This window comes from Bubalus kerabau, chromosome 7 (genome assembly GCF_029407905.1).
Source record: "Bubalus kerabau isolate K-KA32 ecotype Philippines breed swamp buffalo chromosome 7, PCC_UOA_SB_1v2, whole genome shotgun sequence".
Lineage (NCBI taxonomy): Eukaryota > Metazoa > Chordata > Mammalia > Artiodactyla > Bovidae > Bubalus > Bubalus kerabau.
In genome coordinates, this window is record NC_073630.1 from 57,419,441 (window position 1) to 57,439,101 (window position 19,661).

Here is a 19,661-nt window from a genome sequence, read left to right on the forward strand (position 1 = left end):
CCTATTAGCCTGTCAGTTTAATTTTCTGACCCAGTCAAGGAGTTCAAGAGGGTTAAGGACAACTTATTCCTTCCGTACACCAGTTATTTAAGAGGAAATAGATCTCTGCAAAGTAGGTTTTACTCCAAGACAAAGTAGGCCACTTTGTTTTTTGAAATTTCAAGTATTTGAAATGCTCTTTCTTTGTGACTTTCTCTGCTTTTATTTCCTCTTGAAATCAAATGTATCTTTAAACATCTTGTTTAACTCCTCAAATTTTCTCTAACAAATGCTGCATTTCTTTAGCTTTAGGGGTTCCTTGACCTATTAGAATGCAAATGAGTTTTTAAAAGTTAATGTTATGAGTCAAGGATTTGTTAATTGAGAATGTCATTTCTTTATTTCTTCAGTAAACTTTTACTAAACCCTTATTCTCACCCAGGCAGTGCTCTAGGAGTTAGGGACAAGGTCTGAACAAAGTAGACCCAAATGCCAATCTTTTGGAGTTTATACTGTTTGAGTAGCTAACAGTCCTAGAGAAGCTTCAGCTGAATAGTTAAAACATCTATAAGAACCTGAAAATGAGAGAAACAGACATCTAGGATGTATACATCATTAAATGTTCAAAACTAACTTCACTTATCTGAAAATTTTCAGAGTTGGTGCTCCTTAGTGCATATGTCTTAGTATCTTCTCTTCTAATGCTTTGTTTCCCCTCTCTCTGGAAATTGAAGGGTTGGAAAACTCCGACATTTAAAATTTATAGAATATGTTTTTGTAAAACAATGAGTCTCAGCATAATGCCAAAAGCTATATTCCAGAGACACATTCTGAAAGGGAGACACATTCTCCTTTTAAAGGTAAACATCTCTGATTTATCCTTCATGATTTTACATCAGAAGGCCACTTTATCTGTAGTTCCTAATATCTTATTGAGGATCTGCTCACCAGAAGAAAAAAGACAAGACTAGCAGGACCCAGTTCACTCACCTTTCTCTTATGTCTATTTATAGAAAAGTTGTGCTTTTTAGTTTAGATTTTCAGAGGCTCCTGAAAACCCTTTTTGTTGTGCAGGTAAACGTCTTTCAGAAAAACATACCTTCCCTTGAGATGTTTGCAAATATCACATCTGTTGTAGAACACACAGAAAACAGAATGTGTGCTCTAATTAGAGAGGAAAATTGAAATGTATCATTGGATCACTAAGAGTGACTGATGCAAATATTTGGAGGAAAATAACTCGCTCTGATTTGAAATTATGCTTTCTACACAATTGGTATCCCCATAATAAGTAAATCAAATCATGACTTTACTCCCCCATGACTGAAAATTAACAGTGAATAAATGGCAAGACATTAGAACTGTACTTTTCCATAAGCAGAAGTATAAATGTTAATCTGAATCTCTTGAGTTTGCAAAATTTGGCTGGAAATACTGTTAAAACATACTTTCTCAAGAGAATGTTCTTTGCTTCCAGCCTCCAAAAAAACTGCAAATACAACAGCAACAGCTTTTCATTGCAGCATTTTAGAGCCATCCCCACCCAGCAGGAAGTGGGATATATGCAAAGGTCTGCAAAAAAAAAAAAAAAAAAAGATACTGCTGTTTTAAAATAAAGTTCAACAAACTTTGGTTTAACTTATTTTAAAGGTCGCATCAGGATTAGTTTAAATTTCAGGTCAAGAGGCAGCTTACTTCCTATTTGATCTGCAGCAATTGAAGCATACCTAATAGAAGTACTATTTTAAACACAAAGGTTAAACACTGTTGCATTTTGACAAAGGTTAAATGCCTATTTACTGAAGTTAATGACTTAATAGCATTTTGAATACCATTCTTTATATAAAGGTTAATCTCATATTTTTGACTTCATGTTTTCTTTCTTAAAAGGAAATACTCATTAGAACCCAAACAATTATCTAACTGTTAATTTGTTTTGATCTTATTTATAGTTCTTCAAGCAGAGTATTATATGTTTTGATTGCAAAAGATTTTTTTTAAGTATTCAAGAAGAAAAATGCTTAAAGCAAGAAATAAGGGTTATTATAGAATTACTGCTTTCAATGAGTCAGAAGGAAAGGGATGGGCATTTTAGAAAGATATCTTGTGCAAAGATGATAATCTATGGTAGGAGCATACACTAGGCAAGTATTTACTGGTCATGACACCAATCAATTTCAATTTTTTGTAAAAGCAAATAGTTGATTTCTATTTGTTGTAAAAACAATTTACTGGGCTCAATAGAAAAAAATCAGATGATCCTACTGTTGACAGAAAAATAATGCACAATGTGAAAGTTGTGAGTTAAGTTTTGTTTGGGGCAAAATGAGGACTATGGCCTGGGAGACAGCATTTCAGATAGCACGGAGAAACTGCTTTGAGGAGGCAGAGGGGAAGGTCAGTGTTATATATGATTTTAGTGAAGGGGGAGATAAGTGCACTCAAGCACACATTTTGACAGAGGCCTGCTGCTAGTCGTGGGGCAGATGTCACCATTAAAGATTGTAATGCTTTTCTGAATATGAGAAGATGCAATAATTGAGTTCATAGAATTTTCTCATGAAATATCTAACTATCTAAAGGCCTCTTCTAACAGCTTTTTTCTGAAGTACAGAGTGCCTCATTCCTGAACTCTACCCTGAACTCCTTTCAGGGTGTATTGAAGGTCAGCAGCTACAGTGATTTGTGACTTAGTCCTTATAGAGGCAGATGGTAAGTGTAAATTTTTAGGTGGCATCACTTATTAGAAGATGTAAAAAAGAAAAAAAAATGCACAAGAGAAAGGCTCATGGTCAATTGGGCATTTACTTTTGATGATATTTTAGTTAATATGATTGCAATGTTGTATTGGGTATACTATGTTAATTAGAAAAAATGTTAAATTATATCATCCATCGTTTTTTTCAATATCTCTGACTAAAAACATCTCCTCTTACTTGTGTATGTATCTTAGTCACTCAGTTGTTTCTGACTCTTTGTGACCCCATAATTGCCAGGCTTCTCTGTCCATGGTTTTCTCCAGGGAAGGATACTGGAGTGGGTTGCCATTCCCTTCTCCAGGGGATTTTCCCAACCCAGGGATCAAACCCAGGTCTTGTGGATTACAGGCAGATTCTTCACCATCTGAGCCACGACGGAAACCCCTTGCCTTACTTACTACTCAGAAATTAAATTTAAAAACTAGACATTGCAAATAAATGCTAAGTTTTGAAGATGGTATACATTTGGGGAAAACAACTTATATTTTCTGGTGCTATAAATTTATTCTTTACAGGTAAAATATTAAACTTTGGTGAAACATTTCAAATTCAATCACAAGTACTATTAAGTGTAGCACAATTGACAGAAAGTTTGTTCCTCTAAAACTGGGTTTACCTTTTGGTGGGTGCCAAGCCAATAGATGCAATCAAGCTAAAGATAGGAGAAGGAAAGATTTATTATTAGTTTTATTATTAGTTGGAGCAAGTACATAGAACACCAGGAATGTTTCCCAAAGTAACATCTCCTGGATAGCAAATTTGGGGAAGTTTTGAGCAAAGGGTACATGCATATTCATGAAGGGGCTGAACAGAGGAGAATTCAGTCCTGAATTAGGACAAAGTCCAAACTTTAGCTGACTGATTGATATCTGGAGAGTCAACATCATCATCATTCCATTCTCCACCTGGGTGGGAATCTTAGTTCCTTTAGGGCTCAAAGGTATATTATTATTTTATATATATATATGTGTGTGTGTGTGTGTGTGTGTGTGTGTGTGTATAAATAAATAATAGGACTCTGCTTTATCACTATACTGTTGTTTGACTGCCTTTTCTAGGTTCTTGTATTCCTTTATTCTTTTAAAGTCATTAATTACTGTGAAAAGAAAACTACTGAGACATGTTCAAGGACAAGCATTACAGCCAGACTTAGATCACAAAAATGGCTTAGGCAAAATGGTTTCTCTTATGTCAAGAAAGCCATTCCTGGTTCTCTTTCTCCAGGGACCCCAAATCTATCTGCTTGCAAGTTCAAGCATATTACGTGTAATTTATTTCAAGGTTATGGTATAGATGACAGAAAGTGAAGGAGAGCAGTATCAGAAAAATGACTGTGTGGACTCCCATCCCTTTTAAGGAGAGAGTTCATTCAGGCAAGGGAATGCCATCTGATCTGTCAGACGGTGAAGTTCAGTTAGGAATGAAAGCCAAATTTCACTTTTGAATAAGGTAAACAAATGGGATAATATAAATGGGGTCATGCAGGGAACAAAGAATGGTGTGCTAAAGTCATTACTAGTTCAAAAAGAATCTGAGGGTAAATCTAGGACTTCTTGGGATAAAGAATTGGATAAAATTAACCACTTCAATGTCCCAATAGATCCATGTACTATTTTGTATTTTACCAGTTTCATTGCTAGTCTGAAAAAGTGTTCTGTGTTTATTTCTCCATATAGTTATTTCTTTTACTTTATCATTTTCCCCTGACTTCAGCTTAGTGTTTCTTGGGAGATGTTACTTTAAGTTTTAATCATATATGTCAGATGTCTCCTGCATTTTGGTATCGGTGACCAAAATCCTTTTAGGTGACAAAAACCTAAGACAAAGTAGAGTGTATAAAAGGGCAAGAGCTTATTGGAGATTGCAACATTATTCTCGTTTTGTGACCCTAAAATGTTATAAAGGTATTATTGTACATTTGCTTTAGGAAAATGCAAATTTTCCATTTCATAGTGATTTTGTATTGATTGAAAAGAGGCGGAAGTTGTTGAGTCAAGCTTCTTAAGATTGGTTTTCTGGCTATGTCTGGCGGGTATACTACCTATAAAAATCTAATTACTAAAGTTTTATTAAAGGAACATATAAAGTTTTTTCAGTTCAGTTTAAAAAGATTATTTATATAACATTAAAGGAAAGATGAGTAAATCGTTTGGTTCAAATGAGGAGAAATACTTTAAAATTAACTTATTAACATTGTATGTTTAACATGGTTAACAGGAGGAGACTATTTGTCCTTCCTTGAATTCTTGTGTCTGGACTAATAATAAAAATTGACACAGGACAGATTAACAAGTATATGGTCAGGCCACTCAAGATGGCAGTTCTCTTGCACCCTGTCCATCCCCTTCTTGACAGTACCTGCTGCACCTCACCCTACTCACTTGGCTGAACTTCCTGTGTACTTGCCCCAGGCACCAACTAATTATTGTTTGGATCAGGGAAGTGATGAGAGGTGTGCCACTCTGCTGGTCTCCCTGGTAACTGATGAGCCAACCTGACATAATTCCCCTCTAACTGGCAATCTCTCCTTCCCCCTGGGAAGTACAGACTGTCCTGCCTGCAGTTCACCTCACAAAGATGGTGCTAAAGGACCTTGCTTCTGATATGTAAACTCCTCCATCCATTAAACCATTGACGTCTCTGTTGGTGATCTGGCCTCTTCAATCTTAAAGGTGGGCAAGCACCGGCCTTCTCAGTCCATAGGATACAGCCCAACAATGAGAGAAAAAGAAACAAATTTTAATTCAGGCTCATGGAGGTCCTATAGAAATGGGACCTAAAAGGGACCAAAGCAGGCAACTTTTTTACCTTTCAGACTAAAAAACAATAAATTGTAGGGAATAGATAGGACAATGAAATTTAGCTCTTGGATGCTCACTTAGTAAAGAATTTAAACAGAATTTGGACTTGGGATAGAATTAAAGAAATAACAAGGTTTGCTTATATAGCCTTCTTGGCTCGAATTCCATATCTCTGGTACCTATTGACCTCCAGATGCACGAAGTGCAATTTTTACATTAGACATTTATTTTTGCTTTCAGGGAAACAGAAAGGAGGGCCAGAGTGTCTTGCATTAGCTGTTTCTTAAATAACTTTAGTTTAAAATACCATAGTCAATATGACATTGAGGAAACTTTTGGGGTGACTTACTCTGGATCTCAACAGGGGCAAACTGTTATAGCATTCAAATCCTGTAAGTAGGTAGCTGTCAAGTGCACCTCTGATATACTTAGCAATTTATATACTAATGTATTAAATCAAGAGATATAAATTAACAAATCAATTATCAGAAATGTTTACCTAAAACAGGAGCTAAAATTCATATTATATAGTATTATTGTCAACTATGTATATATTGTCAAAAAAGATGCACAATGTGAGAGTTGCAAGTTAAGCCTTCTGGGGGGCAAATGAGGACTGCAGCCTGGAGAAAACACCTCAGATAGCTCTGAGAAACTGCTCCAAAGAGGTAGTGGGGGAAGGTCAATATACATGATTTTGATGAAGGGGGAGTTACATGCAAGCAAGCACTTATTTCACAAATGTTTTCTGCTAATCACAAGGACCTGATGTTACCATGAAAGGATTTAGTGCTTTTCCAGATATGAGGAGATACAAGGATTGGGATCATGAAGTCAGTCCTGAAATATCTAACTATCTGAAGACCCTTTCCACCAGTTTCTCTGGAGCACAGAGTGCTTCATTCTCCATGCTGAACTCCTTTCAGGGCATGTCAAAGATCAACATCTGCAACAGCACAGAATTCAATATCCACAGAGTCAGATGGCAAATACTCTTGGCAAGTGCCAATTTGTGATTGGTATTATAATTATTTTTAAAGGTGAAACAGTATTTCTTTTCAATGATTAAGCTTTTAATATACCTGGTAACATTTTAGATAATATCATTTAATTAAAAATTAAAATGCATTAAGTGATCATAAATGTGTTACTTTAATAGAAATTTAAAAATGGAAACTGAGTCATAAAGTCATCTATGTGTATAGGAAAGTTTACATTCATACAAGTACAGAACTTTTAATTTCTGGTATCAAGGAAAATAATATTTTTATATAACTGTCATGCATTCACATAGCATTTATGTCAGAAATAATTTTTAGTATCTACTGAGGTATGATAGTGTTTCATTAAAGAATAATGATTTTATCTGAATTATGTAAAAACAAATTCCATCTATGTAATAATAATTTATAGAATCTGCAGCTTCCATTCCAGCAAATGCAAGATCTCAATTGGATCAGTTTTGGTATCACATAGAGTTCCCTCACCCATTATAAGTTATTTTCCAAAAATGTTGAGAATTATTTGGACAAAAATCATCAAAGTCATTAACATTCAGTTCAAGAAACAATCATTCAAGGAGTAATCATGAAATTTGCAGTTTACAAACCTAAATAAACTTCTCATTTTCTCACTAATTATTTTCTGTTGATATAGGAAATGCTCCCTGAGTAGGTGACATTTACATTAAGACCTGAAGGATGATAATGAGATAAAGGGGTGAAGGCACATTAGAAATAGAAAAGGATTTACTTGAAATGGAAGAATAGAAAGGAAGCCATTTCAAATTAAAGGATACTAAATTAGATAGAAATGATGAGGCATGGGCTTTGAAAAGTGACCAACTAGTTAATCAAAAAGTGAAGATGAGAATTTTAAGTTGTACTCCAAAGCCAACAGGAATCTAATCTTCTTATAGTAAAGTAATAAAGTTACAGCAATTAAAGGCTAAGAGGAAACAGACATATCCGGATGTTCTCAAAGTTTCAAAGTTTCTTGTTACTATAAAACAAGAAAACAAAGTATTTCCCGATTAGGTTAAATTCATTAGAATAAAATCTGGACAGCAATGACTATAGAGTTTTAGTGTAGAAATTAATCACCTTTAGATACAGATTTTCATTCTAGTATAGAACTGAAAGAAACCATGTAACTTAATTCATCTATAAATGAAGAAACTGAAGTCTGAAGGAATTAAATGTATGTTTTCCTTTGTGTTTTAAAAACAATTCTATATAAGAACTTTCGGAGAAGGAAATGGCAACCCACTCCAGTACTCTTGCAAATCCCACTCCAGTACTCTTGGAAAATCCCATGGACAGAGGAGCCTGATAGGCTACAGTCCATGGGGTCGCTAAGGGTCGGACACAACTGAGCGACTTCACTTTTACTTTTCACTTTCATGCATTGGAGAAGGACATGGCAACCCACTCCAGAGTTTTTGCCTGGAGAATCCCAGGGCCGGGGGAGCCTGGTGGGCTACTGTCTATGGGGTCGCACAAAGTCGGACACGACTGAAGCAACTTAGCAGCATATAAGAACTTTATCTAAATTAAATTGTGTAAACTTATATGTCAAAATTTAATTAAAGTTTAAAGGCATGTTTAAATCTTCAATATAATGGAGAAGAGATTTTATAATAATTAAAGAATACATATGTTTTCCATTTATGAATTTTCACTAGAGCACAGTTTAACTTTTCGCCTCTTATATCTCATTGATTATTATGATTCTGTTGTATTTGCAATAAGTATTCAGGTAAGCACTGTGAGAGGAAAGGAGATGTAGTCTTTGAAAGGAATGAATTATGCATCAAGGCACTTAATGTGGAGAGATTTAGGGAGTCATACAGTTAAAGTTGTTGCTGATATATATTTGGATTTTAGGAGACAGATTTTTGTTGTTCCGTTGCCCAGTCATGTCTGACTCTTTGTGACCCCATGGACGGCAGCATACCAGGTCTTCCCATCCCTCACCATCTCCTAAAGTTTACCCAAGTTCATGTTCATTGCATCAGTGATGTCATCCAGCCATCTCGTCCTCTGACACCCTCTTCTCCTTCTGCCTTCAATCTTTCCCAGCATCAGTGACATTTCCAATGAATCGGTTGTTTGCATCTGATGATCAAAATACTGGAGCTTCACCATCATCCTTCCAGTGAGTATTCAGGGTTGATTTCTCTTAAGATTGACTGGTTTGATCTCGTTGCTGTCCAAGGGACTTTCAGGACTCTCCTCTAGCACCATGTAGTGAGACAGATGTATCTACACAAAAGAATAATAGTAGGCAAGATATAAAGTGTAAATGGGAATGTAAAAAACAGAATACAGTCTGAAAAGGTGGTGCCAGTGGTAAAGACCCCGCCGGCCAATGCAGGTTCGATTTCTGGGTCAGGAAGATCCCCTGGAGGAGGGCCTGGAAACCCACTCCAATATTCTTGCCTGGAAAATCCCATGGACAGAGGAGACTGGTGGGCTATAGTTCATAGGGTCACAAAGATGCAGACATTACTGAAGCAATTTAACATGCATGCACACACAGACTCTAAAGAATTAAGGGAAGTGACATTTTCCAGAATTGGAAGCATCAAGAAGTGGTCTCTAGGGTTTTCAGACATTTTCCAGGGTTCAGTTCAGTTCAGTTCAGTTGCTCAGTCATGTCCGACTCTTTGCAACCCCATGGACCACAACATGCCAGGCCTCCTTGTCCATCACTAACTCCCGGAGTCCACCCAAACCCATATCTATTGAGTCGGTGATGCCATCCAACCATCTCATCCTCTGTCGTCCCCTTCTCCTCCCGCCCTCAATCTTTCCCAGTATCAGGGTCTTTTCAAATGAGTCAGCTCTTCACATCAGTGGCCAAAGTATTGGGAGTTGCAGCTTCAACATCAGTCCTTCCAATGAATGCCCAGGACTGATTTTTAGGATGGACTGGTTGGATCTCCTTGAAGTCCAAGGGACGCTCAAGAATCTTCTCCAACACCACAGTTCAAAAGCATCAATTTTTCAGCACTCAGCTTTCGTTATAGTCCAACACTCACATCCATACATGACTACTTAAACCATAGCCTTGACTAGACAGACCTTTGTTGACAAAGTCATGTCTCTGTTTTTTAATATGCTGTCTAAGTTGGTCATAACTTTCCTGCCAAAGAGTAAGCGTCTTTTAATTTCATGGCCACAATCACCATCTGCAGTGATTTTGGAACCCAAAAAAATAAAGTCAGCCACTGTTTTCACTGTTTCCCCATCTATTTGCCATGAAGAGATGGGGCCAGCTGACATGATCTTAGTTTTCTGAATTTTGAGCTTTAAGCCAACTTTTTCACTCTCCTCTTTCACTTTCATCAAGAGTCTCTTCAGTTCTTCTTCACTTTCTGCCATAAGGGTGGTGTCATCTGCATATCTGAGGTTATTGATATTTCTCCTGGCAATCTTGATTCCAGCTCGTGCTTCCTCCAGCCCAGTGTTTCTAATGATGTACTCTGCATATAAATTAAATAAGCAGGGTGACAATATACAGCCTTGACATAGGAAGGATCAAAAAATGGTCTCTTGGGTCTTCATTTGAAAAATCAGAAATTATATGAGTCCTTGAAATCTCTGCTGTTTAAGATCACTCTAACTGCCGACCACAAAGCAAAACAAACAAAATCAACCAAGAAAAATACAGTGAAACAAAAAAATAAAATTCTAAGTAAATCTACTTGTGAAAAAGTAGACTTTTTCAGGATAGATTGCATGTAGTGATACTCTTTTATTTGTACTTTTAAGACAAAGATTTCTAACACATTTTTGTTTTAGCTTCAATTTGTCAATGGAAATAAATGAAATAATAACTTCACCAGTTTTTCAAGTGTATTTTCTAATAATTCAAGGCTTAGTTAGGTATCCTTTATAAAATGGATTATTTATTCATTTATTCTATATTAGTATAAGCCTACTAAATTAAAGTACTGTAGATTCCATGCAGACCTAAACTCCGTGCTTAGAGCCTATAGCCTACAGTGAAAGAAACAAGACATGAATAAAAATCCCAAAATAAATTAAATTGTGATAATGGCTATAAAGCTGAAGTATATTGTTTTACAGAGGGTTAGCAATGGACACTAAGCCTGCATACAAGAGGAAGGATATATGTGGTTTAAGCCTCCTAGTTTTCAATGACCCTTCAGCCAGATTTTATTACACAGAATTGACAACCAGTACATTACTTCTTAAAAGGTGATAAAATGTTTAAGGTTGGGTATTGAATCTGAAGTTCTGTGGAAAATTTTGCAAACAAAATTGATACAAAAGTAAGTATAGATATACATGATATAACTTGAAGGACACAGAAGGATGTCTAGTCTCCAACCTTCAACATCAATTGTTTACTTGATTCATTATAATATGCTATGATATACAATATACAATATTGTATTATGTATCATATAAGGGCTTCCCTGGTGGCTCAGATGGTAAAGAATCCACCTACAATGCAGGAAACCTAGATTTGATCCCTGGATCAGGAAGATCCTCTGGAGAAGGGAATGTCAACCCACTCCAGTATTCTTGCCTGGGGAATCCCATGGACAGAGGAGCCTGGTGGGATACAGTCCATGGGGTCACAAAGAGCTGGACACGACTGAGTGACTAACACTTTCATGTATTATTTTGAAACATACAAAATATAACAACAAAACTGAAATACTACTTTGATAAGATTTGTGTTTTTTTTTTAATTTCAAATTGAAATTTTGCCCTTGATTTATTAAGTACAGGATGTATCCACATGTTTTCCTCCTAGCTAATTCCTGCTATGTTGAGCAAGCTTATGCTTGCCATATTCATAAGAGAATAAAGAGATCAATATAGACACAGATGTAGATGTAGATTAGACTTAGATATAGCTATAGGCGTGCTGCAATTCATGGGGTCGCAAAGAGTCAGACACGACTGAGCGACTGATCTGATCTGATCTGATAGACATATACTACATTTGTGTATATGTACATCTCTTTATGTAGTTATATACTCAAGCATAAACATATATATTCATTATGCTTGATTTATTATGCCTGTGATAGTGTCAGACAATAGAATATTTGTGGTATAACTCTAATTGTACTAAGTCATGTAGGAAGCTACTAAATAGCTTGATCTTTTAAAGTTGTGCAAATTGATCTGGGAATTTTTTCCAAGTATTTGCTTAAGCATCTAAGCATTGAAATTAAAACTATATTACATGAAATTTTACTCCAACATCCCTTTGGGGTCAGTGGGAATTGGCACTAGCCTGTGATTTTGGTTTGAATTCTAACTTTAAGTTAATTAGTTGTGTGGGTCATTACTTTTGCCATTTATAGACATACCTTAGAGATATTTCAGGTTCAGTTCCAGACCACTGCAATAAAGGGAATATTGCAATAAAGCAAGTTAGAGGAAAGTTTTGGTTTTCCAGTGCACATAGAAGTTATGTTTACACTATACTGCAGTCTATTAAGTGTGCAATAACATTATGCAAAAATGTGCATACCTTAATTAAAAACTACAAAACAAAACAAAAAGACACTTCCAACAGTAATATCAAAGTTCACTCTTCACAGATAACCAAAACAAACATAATAATAGTGGAAAATTCTGAAATATTTTGACAGTTAACAAAATGTGACAGAGACCACAAAGTGAGCAAATGCCGTTGGAAGAGTGGCACCAATAGACTTGCTAGATACAAGTTGCCACAAACTTTTAATTTATTTAAAAAAAAAAGAAAAAAAATGTGACACTTGTGAAGAGCAATAAAAGGCTCAGTTGGTGAAGAATCCACCTGCAATGCAGGAGATCCCGGTTCAACTCCTGGGTTGGAAAGATACGCTAGAGAAGGGATAGGGTACCCACTCTAGTATTCTTGGGCTTCTCTTGTGGCTCAGATGGTAAAGAATCTACCAGCAACACAGGAGACCTGGGTTTGATCCCTGGGTTGGGAAGATCCCCTGGAGAAGGGAAAAGCTACCCACTCCAGTATTCTGGCCTAGAGAATTTCATGGACTGTGTATAGTCCTTGTGGTCACAAAGAGTTGGACACGACTAACCAGTCCATCCTAAAGGAGACCAGTCCTGGGTGTTCATTGGAAGGACTGATGCTGAGGCTGAAACTCCAATACTTTGGCCACCTCATGCGAAGAGTTGACTCATTGGAAAAGACCCTGATGCTGGGAGGGATTGGGGGCAGGAGGAAAAGGGGACAACAGAGGATGAGATGGCTGGATGGCATCACCGACTCTATGCACATAGTTTGGGTGAACTCCAGGAGTTGGTGATGGATAGGGAGGCCTGGCGTGCTGCGATTCATGGGGTCTCAAAGAGTTGGACACAACTGAGCAACTGAACTGAACTGAACTGAACTGAAAGCAACTTTCACTTTCAGTGCATGCCTGTAATCTCTTTGAGCCTTACACTAAAACTGGAAAATTCAAGTGGAATTCTATAAAATCATTCAGATTTTCTTCCAGCAGTAAAATTCTTCAATTATTTTTCACATCTTAGGTGCTTTCTTCCATTCTCCAAAAGTGTTTCAAAACTGGTCAGAGGGAGGTCTTGCTCTGACTGAATCAGTACTTGTTATGGAGCCAGGCGATCTTTAGACACAGGATATATTGGAGATACATCGAGCTAACTCGATCCCTGAGTTCAGCTAAAATACATTAAACATATATTCTGTGCTCTTAATCTTCCTTGAAAGCAAGCTAGCAGGCAAAAAATATATTCATTCCTTATCAGCTCAGCCCAAAATGTAGGAGGCAAAATCCTCTATCCTAAATAAGCATTTGCTATACAAATGAATGTGACAGGCTTACAATAAGGGGGAAATAGTGCCTCTGAGAAACTGGAACTTGTTTCTCACAGTAGTACAGGTTGCATAGAACTGCTGCCATAGAACTAAATCAAATAAAATGCAAGCAAACAAAATGATAAATTGCACAGATATCAGGGTGCTCATAATTAAACTTCTAATTTTACTGGAACTTTATTTTGGAAGAAAAGGAAACAAGTGTCTACGTGGTAAGATATAATGACCCAAAGAGAAACTAGTAAGATCCAGACATCGTTGTTTTTGTTTTTGTTTTTGTTTTCAGTGTTACAGCTCCACTTTATTTAGAATATAGGAGAATCCAAGACTCGAAGAGAAGGGAGTGGAGAAGTGCGTGGGGAGGGAGAAAGAGATAGAGTAAGAGAGAGAGAGCGCGCGCGCATGCACGAGGGAGAGAGAGTCCGAGAGCCAAACACACTGTTCAATGATTTGAAGGCTATTTTAAGTGGAATGAGTATTTCTATGTACATATGAATTATAAATGAATAAATCATAAACATTGGAAGGTCAGTAAAATGCTTCTATGCTAATATTTTTCGGACGACTACAAATTACACATAAGATATTTATAAGCAAGGACTTATTTCAGTTCTTCTGAAATATAAATTCAACCAGATTCACTGTGTTTGCCCTCTTCCTTAGAGCAGTCATTCACAACTGGGATCGATTTTGCCCTTGAGGGACATTTGGCAATGTTTGGAGATATTTCTATTTGTCACAGCTGGGAAAGGGCAGAGGGAGGGTGTTGCTACTATCATTGACCTTACTATTTACAAGAAATCCACTGGAGATGGATTAGGGAGCAAACAAAATTAATTTCCTACCCTTATATTTTGAACTTATATTTTAATGCAGAAGGCTAGTGTGTGTATGTGTGTGTCAAGAAATGGTAAGTGCAATGAATAAAATGAAGAAGGATAGTGTGGACATAAAATTATTGTCAAGAGTGAATGGTTGCTTTCCCAGGATGAGCAGGGAAAGAATCTTTTAGGAGAGAGGCCTGCAGGGAAGTATCTCCCTCAAGAGGGAGCAATTTATTTTCAGTTGCCAAAGGGAGGTGGGGGGGGGGGGGGGAATCATCAAATCCAAAAGCCTTGAGAACCAAACTATGCTAGGTGTTATCAAGGAAAGATAAGTAGATCAGAGTGACTGGAGTAAAAGATGGTAACCAGGGCCTTGGTCAGATAAGCATGTGAAATCTTAGATTGGGAGATTAGACTTTAAGTAGGATGAGAAGCGACTGGAAGTGATGAAATAATACAATGATGTTGTAAATAGACCACTCTGCTTGATATGTGCAAAAAACATGGGAAAGAGACTACAGTGATTGTGGGAACCAGTGATGAGGTTATCACAATGGCCCCACAGATATGAGACAGGGTAATACTGTAGGAACAGAAGAGTGGAGTTGGGACATGACTTAAAATAGAGCCGATGGGCTTTGCTAAAGACCTTGATGATTGGTAAGACAGAAAGACCAAAAAAAATTACATTTTAGTAGTTTGCAATACATTTTGGATGAAGATCCTTTTCTGTAAATCTTCTTAGATGTCTTTAATAATTTATTAAGGGTAATTCCTTGTATCTCAAATGATTAAATCTCAGATATGCACTTTTTACATTTAAAGCTTATATAGGACGTAGTATGTTTCTTTTAAACAAATACCTCATAGTTAGAGCTTGTAAGAAGATAAACTGAAGCATATTAAAAATATTAGGACTTTACTTGGGCATCTATCCATTCCACTCAGGTAGTGCCATATGACAAGAGGTTAGGAATGCTCCACTGACAGAACCTGAGAAAATCTTGTCTGGAGAAAAGGCAGAAGAAAAGCAAGGAAATTATTGATTGACTATGGCTTATAGCCTAATTGGCTGTTTGTGATTGGTAGTACTTAGGTTTTAATTTAGTAATCTTGAGGCACGTACTGACCTCCCATTTGATTTGCCTATGTGGGCCACTTTGGCTTTAGAGCTCATTCAGTCTAAAGGCCTCCTTGCTTAATTAGTTTAACAAGCTAAATAGAGTGGACTATTATTTTTCATCATTATTACACCATTACATTATTAAATTTTTACATAGATAACTTGCTTGTGAGAAAATAAGCATGAACATAAAACTAGCAGTGTAACAGAATCTCATTCTTAAACACCCATCAACATCATCTATTATAGTTTACAGGAACAAATTCAATGAAATCATGTTTTCACCGTTGTTTTGGTCTTCTATAGGGGCTTCCCTGGTAGCCCAGCTTGTAAAAAGTCTGCCTGCAGTGCGGGAAACCTCCTCAGTTCTATTCCTGGGCCAGAAGATCCCCTAGAAAAGGGATCGGCTATCTACTCCAATATTCTTGAGCTTCCCTGGTGGCTGAGATGGTAAAGAATCTGCCTGCAATGCAGGAGAACTGGGTTTAGTCCCTGGGTTGAGAAGATCTCCTGGAACTTCCCCTGGCAACCCACTTCAGTGTTCTTGCCTGGAGAATCCCCATAGACAGAGGAACTTGGCAGGCTACAGTCCATGGGGTCACAAAGAGTCAGACATGACTGAATGACTAAGCACAGCACAGCACTGGTCTTCTGTATTTCTTTTTTAGTGAATTGAATATTCATGTCACTTGTTTCTACTTACCTGAAAAACTGAGCAATATTTTTTATGTATAAAATATATTAGCTCTTTATAGTATGTTGTAAATATTTATCCAAGTTTTTATCTATATTTAGACTTTTTAGTCATCTTTTGTTTTAAAGATGCTTTTATTTATTGTCTGGAAAATCAATTAAATGCATCTGTAATAGACTCTTACTTTGTTTTTATAGTACAAAATCCTCCATTCAAAGAACAAATATACTACAGATATAATTTCTCAATATGATTTTACACTTACCTTTTTGATAACTATTTTCTTCTAACTTCTTGGTGATGTGTTTTTAATCCTTGATCTAGGGACCAGGGAAAATATGTGTAAAAATAGAAATGGTGTCATTCCTTGTGAATTCTTGCTATAATTAGCAGAAATAATAATCACATAAATTATTAAAATCACTAATGGACATGAGTTTGAGCAAGCTCCAGGAGACAGGGAAGGACAAGGAAGCCTGGCATGCTGCAGTCCATGGGGTTGCAAAGAGTCAGGCACGATTGAGTAACTGAACAACAAATCACTAAAATACATGTAAATTCCAACAGCCATATGCTGCAATGGAAAGGAATCAATCTCTAGGCCAGGATATAAAAGATAGATTGGGCTTTTAAGAGGAGTTGGGAAAGTTATGTCTATGGCACTCACAAAGAAGCTAAAATCTGAAGGGTGTATGGTAATTAAATCAGGATAAGGATTTAGAGAAACATTCAAACTGGGAAAAATATTTATTCAGAGACCTAACATCAAAAAGGAATATTTAGCATTCAAAAGACTGAAGGAATTCCAATTATTTAAGAAGTAAAGTTGAAATTTAAAATCATTGTTCTTCCAAATAGTAAAAAATTTTTTTCAGAATGGATGACTAAATAATCTGTACATGCTCCACCTTAATTATATATAACTATGTCTATATTTAGATCTAAGTCTCAGAATATTTGTGTCTTCTGAGAAGAAATAAACTGAGCTTTTAGTCTGTCCTTTCATGAATATCAGATACCTTTAATCACTTGGCTTTTACCGTATTACTAAGATGCATTTCAAATGAAATGCTACTTTTGAATTATGCAAATGAGGCAACAATTTCTAATCACATACTTTTTTTTCAGTTTCAACAATTGTCTGTTCCTTTGTACCAGACGATTGAATCATTTGCCTACTTCATGTTTGATAATATGTCCTACACTATAATGTAACTGTGGAAACCAGTAACATCATAGAAACATGCTATTTTTGAATAGCTATCTCAAATGAAGCTTTGCTTTTATATGTTTAAATTATTATAATAACAGTAAAATGCCAATTACACTATGAACACTTGCACATCATGATCCACTGTAATAAGAGCATTGCACGTGTATCATTTACTCGATAAATCCAACAAAGCATAGACATAATTTACTCCATTTCACTAATAAGAAAATTAAGTCTCAGTGACTTATCCACAGTCACACAATTTATAAGGATTGTATTAAGGATTCCAATTCAGCACCACTTTTATTTAAAAAGTCACATATTTAAGTCCAACGCTAACTAATATTTTCTGTTTCCTACGACTATATTGTGGGCTTCCCTGGTGACCCAGACAGTAAAGAATTCACCTGCAGTGCGGGAAACCTGGGTTCGATGCCTGGGTTGGGAAGATCCCCTGGAGGAGGGCATGGCAACCCACTACAGTATTCTTACCTGGAGAATCCCCATGGACAAAGGAGCCTGGTGGGCTATAGTCAATGGGTCACAAAGAGTCAGACATGACTGAGCAACTAACCACAGCACAGCGTATGACTATATTGTAGTTGGAGATTCAATTAGGTTTGGAAGATTAAGTTATATCTCTAAATATTTCTGAATCTCCTAGTGTACTGGTATATTTTAGGTCTCTCAACCATACAGTTTTTATGTCAGAAAGAAAATCTATTTTGGCATAAATATTACTAACCATCCCCCCTCAACATTTCAATGCATTGGATAATAATTCCGCCCTGAATCATTTGATCAACTTGCCCTGGAATGCTGAAATATTCCATATTCAGAATTGTATCTGGCAACATGATCAAGATGATTATTTATCTCAGATACTTGAATTGCACTTACATAGTGAATACTGCTTGTTCCTTTAGTCAAAGATTTTTATTTTAGAGCTCCAACTAAAAGAAATAAGAATTGAGAATTATATTTCTTAAGAAGAATCATTTATATACCTGTCTATATTGTCTCCCTTTGAGGCCTAGAGCAATTTCAGACTAAATTATACCTTTTAAACTTCAAAAGTTGTGTATAGTAATAAACAGTTATTTCTGCAAGTGGATGCTACTCGAATAATGAATACATATGTGAAATCACTGGATTTTAATACCTCACATGAAAACAGTTGTGGAGAGTGCTGTGTAGTTTAAAATCCCTCGGGGATGAATAATTTTAAATCAATGGCTTCAGATATTGTGCTTCTGAAATATAGCCTCTCATAGGAGTTTCCTGGCAACACTGGTAAACACTATGCCATCTGTATAATTGCTCTATGTACTTTCATTCCTTTAACTTAAAAGGCAGTGTTGGGAGGAAGGGCAATATTAGAAATGGATTACTCTGAAAACAATTGACAAAACTTATCCTTTTGTATAAATATCTTTTAAAATTTATGTTTCATGTATATATATATGTATATACACACATAACAATTAGACATTAGACAATTAGACATTAGATTAAGATTTTGGGCATTTCAGTAGCTAAAACACATTAGACTTTATTTTGACTTTATTTCCTTCTCATAAGTGAATGCTCCTGGGTAGCTTCCCTTCACAAAGTAATTCACATACTGTAGCTGATTCTATGTCATGACTACATTATTCATTTGCTTCCCAATGCAATCTGCACTTTTTTAGAGGAAATATAGTTAATGCTATGGTGTGCATCCCTTCTCAGACCTAAGTACTTATTGCTCCACTCTTGATGGTGGAAAGCTCCTTGCCTCTTCAGTTATCCTTGGCTAAACAAGCTATTCTCAAGGTTACTCTTTTCCTCAGAGGCTATCCACAACAAATAACTGGTCAATATGAAGTTACAAAGATCCATGTCATTGACTCAAGGGTTGCTATCTCTGAAAGGCCGTACCAGCCTTGAACTCACTGTGGCATTGGCAGAGTCCTCTACTGCAGATTCATTCTTCTATTGCAGAGAGAACTGTTCAGCTACCCTCTCTCTTTTCAATCCTGCTTCCTGCACCTCTCTGCAGGCATTATTCTTGAGTATTCTCCAAAATAAACCTCCTGTATTCAAACATGTCTGTCTGGAGCCAAACTACAAGAGAAGTAAGAGAAAGTATGGAAGGCACACCTCTGTTTTTTTTTTAAATGCCCTGGCCTGGAAGCTGCACTTCTCAGTTTCATTCACATTGCAATAGCTAGAACTAGTGTCTTGAGTACATGTGTATGCAAGATTACTGAGAAATATACTACTTCCCTGGAGTATCCACAAAAGAGAAGGGAAATAGTTATCACCGCCACAGTGGCTATCTGAATAGTAACTTTTAGAAGCTAGGAGACTTAAAATGAAATAGGATTTAAATTGTTAGGAAGCTTCAGGTCAGGGGACTTCCCTGGGGATCCAGTGATTAAAAACACACCTTC